This window comes from Muntiacus reevesi, chromosome 22 (assembly GCF_963930625.1).
Source record: "Muntiacus reevesi chromosome 22, mMunRee1.1, whole genome shotgun sequence".
In the NCBI taxonomy this organism is placed as follows: domain Eukaryota; kingdom Metazoa; phylum Chordata; class Mammalia; order Artiodactyla; family Cervidae; genus Muntiacus; species Muntiacus reevesi.
The window spans coordinates 31,652,771-31,658,770 of record NC_089270.1 but is presented as its reverse complement, the minus strand read 5'-3'; positions in this window follow the sequence as shown (position 1 = coordinate 31,658,770).

The following is a 6,000-nucleotide window of genomic DNA, read 5'->3' as shown; positions in this document are numbered from 1 at the left end:
CCAGTCTGTGGCAGCCTAAACGGAATGAGAATCAGACCGTCCTTACCACAGCCATATATACCCCAGACAGGAATGCTGGTCCCCTGGAAAGTGCAGCGGTTGGGGGCTGGAGTTTAGGGATTGTGGAGCAATGCTGGTGGGAAATGCTGGTGGAAGAAAGCCAGGCAGCCATGGAAGCAAGGCGATACTGCTGAGTCACACGTAGGGGGTGGAGCCATCACCATAGCCTCTCTCTCCCCACCCGCCAGCATCGGCAGCTGAACAATAAAAAGTCTGGCCCGTCAAACGCATGGAACTACAGAGTAGGACCCCAACCGGGTTGGGGGGGCCCTCTATGAGCCTGACGTGCCAAACAACAGAGAAGGACGACAGGCAAGGGAGCCCTTTAAGTGCCTGAATGGGCAGAGCTACGGAGAAAGACAAACCAAAGGGGTCTTCTGATCGCCAGCTACAGGAAGCTTGAAAAAAAGACTCTGATAGAGCCATAACTCCTGAGGCATAGACAGTCTGTGTCCCTGCACACTTGGTGCCGCCAGGGTCCCTGCAAGCCAAGCAGCTGTGCCTCCTTCGTGCTCAACTCTCACTGGGGCAGAGCTGCCACAGGCAGAAAAACTCTTGCATCTATGGATGAAGGGTCACTTCAGTCATGTCGACTCTTTGTGACCTTTTAGACTGTGGCCTGCCAGGCTTCTCTGTCAGGGAAGGGAGCTCTCCAGGCAAGAATAGTAGAGCCTATTGGCCCATACTGGTCGCCATGCCTTTCTAGACAACTATATTTCCTGTGGCTCTAGCCATCACTCCCCTGAATACCTGGTGCTTCCAGAACCCCTGTGACCCAAGCAGCTGCACCACCTCCACGCCTGGCCCTCACAGGGGCAAACCCAAGTCCTCCAGGGCAACCTCAAGAGCAAACCCCAGTGGACAACTCACATGTAGAGGTGGAAATAAAACCACAATTGAAACCCAGGGGCAGTGTGGCTAAGGAAGAAGACCCAAAACCTTCCCACCATCTGTACAAGCTGCAGATTAAATCCACATGATCAACTAGGCAGACTCTGTGTTTATGGAATATATAAAAGGCCATTGAGAGCTCCCACAAGAGAAAGTGGGCTAGCTCTGATAGCTGTGGACATTTGAGGCAAGAACAATACAGGAGCAGGACCAGATTAGAATCTGAGCTGCCCCCAGAGCAGGTCCAGAGACCAGCACAGTGTTGGAGGGCATCCTAGGGAGGTGAGGTGGACTGTGACTCCCAGCGAGGGAAAGGACTCTTCAGAGCAGTGACTCAAGAAAAACATTTATTATTCTTATGTTTTGATTTGTTCTGTAGATTCTTTTGGAGTTCTCCCCTCCCCTTTTGATCCCTACCTCTGTTGTAGTTGTCGATTTTATTGGCACTATGAAGTTCAACTAAGCTTTTGAGTTTTTTTTTTCCTCAGTCAAATTTTTTATTGTTGTTATAAACCTCTGCCTCTACGTTGGGCTTTTGCAGCTCTGTGGAGTTTTCCTTTCTTCCTCCACTCTTTTCTCTTTTTTTAATTTTATTTTTTAATTTTTTAAACATCATTATTTTCTCTACATTTATTCCTTTGTTTGCTTTTCCTACTCTTCTTTTCCCCTTGTAGTTAATCTTTAATATATTTGAATCTTCTTTATCTACCTCTATTTAATTTTGAATATCTATCCTTTCTTTCTTTTCTTTCTCTTCTTTCCTCTCAACATATTTGTTAGTTTTATTTTCATTGCTTTATTCCCCAATTGGCACTTTGCTTTAGTTTTGTTTTCTAGTTTGTGCTTTAGTTAATTTTGTTCTGGTAGATATAATTTTTAGTTCCCTTTATTCGTTGGGTCGATCTATTGTACTTTATATTTGTTAGACTGTTTTGATTTCACTTATGGGTGTGTATGTATGTGTGTATATTCAGTCACACTTTTTATTGTTGTTATAAACCTCTTCCTCTCCATTGGGCTTTTGCAGTTCTGAGACGTTTTCCTTTTTGTTTTTTTCTTTCTTCTTCTTCTTTTTTTTTCTTTTCTCTTTTTTTGTAATTTTAATTTTTTTAAACCTATTATATTTTTTCTACATTTATTCCTTTGTTTGTATTTCCTGCTGTTCTCTTCCCCATGCAGTTAATCTTTAAGTATATAAATTTTCTTCAGCTACCTCTTTTAACATTGCATATCTACTCTTTCTTTCTTTCCTTTCCTCTCAACATAATTGTTAGTTTTGCTTTTACTGCTCTATTCCCCACTTGGCACCTTGCTTTAGTTTTGTTTTCTAGTTTGTGCTTTAGTTAGTTTTGCTTTTAACTGGTAAATATTATTTTTGATTTCCTTTATTCTCCAGGTCAATTTACTGTACTTTATTTTTGTTTGACTGTTTTGACTTTGCACATGGGTGTATTTGTATACGTGTATATTCCATTATTTTAATTATTACTTGCCTGATTTTGTAGCTGCCATTTGTCTGGGGTTCATCTTTGGCTTCTCATTTTTGGATATTTGTTTTAATCTCACTTAATGCCATAACAAACCACATGTGGAGTCTTCATTCTTGACCGAAGATCAGTCCTGAGCCTTTGGAGTGGGAGCACTGACTCCAAGACCATAGACTACCGGAGAACTAACCGTGAAGTGAAGAAGTAAAGTTGTTCAGTCGTGTTTGACTCTTTGCGACCCCATGGACTGTAGCCCACCAGGCTCCTGCATCCATGGGATTCTCCTGGCAAGAGTACTGGAGTGGGTTGCCATTTCGAGAGTATCAAATAGTGAGAACTCACACAAAGCAAACCACTTGAATACAAGGCCCAACATCACCCAACCACCAGTAGCACCCTGTGCAGGATGTCTCATCTAAACAACAAACAAAATAAAAATTCAAACCCAATCATCAGCAGACAGGATTAACACTTCACTCACCCTTGCCCATCAGAGGAAAAACAAACAAACAAACAAACAAAAACTCAGCACAAATCTCACCCTATATGAAGCTTATATAAACCACTGGACCAAACTTAGGAGGGCAGAAACCAAAAGGAAGAAAGAATTCAAACTTCTTCAAGGAAAGAATTCAACTTTCCTTGAAGCCTGGGAAAAGGAGACCACAAACACAATAAGTTAAAAAAAAATAATGAAACAGCAGAGAAATACCACACAAATGAAGGAACAAACTAGAAACACAGAAGTCCAAATAAATGAAGAGGAAATAGGCAAACTACCTGAAAAGGGAATCAGAATGATTCCCTTTAATGATAAAAAATAATAATTCAGAATAATAATAATAATAAATAATAATTCAGAATAATAATAAAGATGATCAAAAACCTTGGAAACAAAATAGAGAAAATGCAAGAATCAATTAACAGAGACCCAGAAGAATTAAAGAATAAACATACAGAGACAAACAACACAATTACTGAAATTAAAAACAATCTAGAAGGAATCAATAGCAGAATATCTGAAGCAGGAGAATGAATCAGTGAGCTGGAAGATAAAAAGGTGTAAATAACTTCTGACGAGGAGAATAGAGTAAAAAGTATGAAAAGAACTGAGGGTAGTCTCAGAGACCTCGGGGACAATATCAAATGCACCAACATTCAAATTATAGGGGTCCCAGAAGAAGAGAAAAAGAAAGGGTATGAGAAAATTTTTGAAGAGGCTATAGTTGAAAATTCTCCCAACATGAAAAGGAAATAGTCAATTAAGTCCAAGAGGCACAAAGAGCCCCATACAGGATAAACCTAAGGAGAAACATGCCAAGACACATACTAATCAAACTAACAAAGACTAAACACAAAGAAAGAATATTAAAAGCAGTAAGAGAGAAGCAACAAGTAACATACAAGGGAAACACCATATTCTTCACAGCTGATCTTTCAGCAGAAACTCTGCAGGCCAGAAGGGAATGATAGGATATATTTAAAGTATTGAAAGGGAAAAGCCTGCAACCAAGATTACTGTACCCAGCAAGGATCTCATTCAAAATTGATGGAGAAATAAAAGCTTTTCAGAGAAGCAAAAGTTAAGAGAATTCAGTACCAATAAACTAGTTGTACAACAAATGTTAATGGGATTTATATAGTCAAGAAATATGAGAAGAAAAAAGGTAGACAAAATCAACTCCAAACAATTAAGAAAATGGCAATAGGAACATATACATCAATAATTACTTTAGATGTGAGTGGATTAAATGCTCCAACCAAAAGATACAGACTGCCTGAAGGGACACAAAAGCAAGACCCATATATATACTGTCTACGAGAAACACACTTCAGAACCAAAGACACATATAGACTGAAAGTGAGAGGATGGAAAATTATATTCCATGCAAATGGGAAGCAAAAGAAAGCTGGAATAGCAATCCTCATATCACAAAAGATAGACTTTAAAATAAAGAATATTACAAGAGATAAGGAAAGACACTACATAATGATCAAGGGATTATGTCATTATGTTATGTCAAGGAAGACATAACAATTGTAAATATCTATGCACCAAACATAGGAGCACCTCAATATATAAGACAAACACTAATAGACAAAAATGGAGAAATTGACAGTAACACAATAATAGTAGGAGACTTTAACACCCCACTCACATCAATGGACAGATCTTCAAAACAGAAAATTAATAAGGAAACAGAAGATTTAAATGACACATTAGATGAGATGGATCTCATTGATATCTTCAGGAAATTCCATTCAGATGCAGAATACACCTTCTTTTCAAGTGCACATGGAACATTCTCCAGGATAGACCACATTTTGAGTCACAGATCAAACCTCAATAAATTTAAGAAAATTGAAATCATATCAAGAATCTTCTCCAACCACAATGCTATGAGACTAGATATCAATTACAAGGAGAAAAAAAAACTAAGAAACACAAACACATGGAGATTAAACAACACGTTTCTAAATATCCAACAGGTTACTGAAGAAATCAAAAGGAAAATAAAAAAAATTTCTAGAAACAAATGACAATGAAAACACAACTCAAAACCCATGGGATGCAGCGAAAGCAGTTCTTAGAGGGAAGTTTATAGCAATACAGTCCTACCTCAAGAAAAAGAAAAGTATCAAATAGACAACCTAATTCTACACCTAAAACAGCTGGAAAAAGAACAACAAAACCCCCAAAATTAGTAGAAGGAAAGAAATCACAAAGATCCAAGCAGAAATAAATGAAAAAGAAATGAAAGACACAATAGTAAAGATTAATAAAACTAAAAGCTAGTTCTTTGAGAAGATAAATGAAAATGACAAACCTTTAGCCAGACTAATCAAGAAAAAAAAGAGAAGAATCAAATCAACAAAATTAGAAATGAGAAAGGAGAGGTTACAACAGACAATGCAGAAATACAAAGGATTATAAAAGACTATTATGAACAACTATATGGCAATAAACTGGATAACCTAGAAGAAATGGACAGATTCTTAGAAAAGTTCAATCTTCCAAGACTGAACCAGGAAGAAACAGAAATTATGAACAAGCCAATTACAAGCCCTGAAATTGAAGCTGTGATCAAAAATCTCTCAAAAAACAAAAGCCCAGGACCAGATAGCTTCTCAGGAGCATTCTGTCAAACATTTAGAGAAAAGCTAGCTTCTCAGGAGCATTCTGTCAAACATTTAGAGAAAAGCTAATGCCTATCCTTTTAAAACTCTTCTAAAAATTGCAGAGGATGGAACACTTCCAAACTCATCCTACGAGGCCACCATCACTCTGATACCAGAACCAAAGACTATAATACAAAAACAGAAAACCATAGGCCAATATCACTGATGAACATAGATGCAAAAATCCTCAACAAAATTTTAGCAAACAATTCAGCAATACATCAAAAAGCTCATACATCATGATCAAGTTGGGTTTATTCCAGGAATGCAAGGACTCTTCAATATATGCAAATCAATCAATGTGATACACCATATTTACAAATTGAAAGATAAAAACCATATGATCATCTCAATAGATGCAGAAAAAGCCTTTGACAAAATT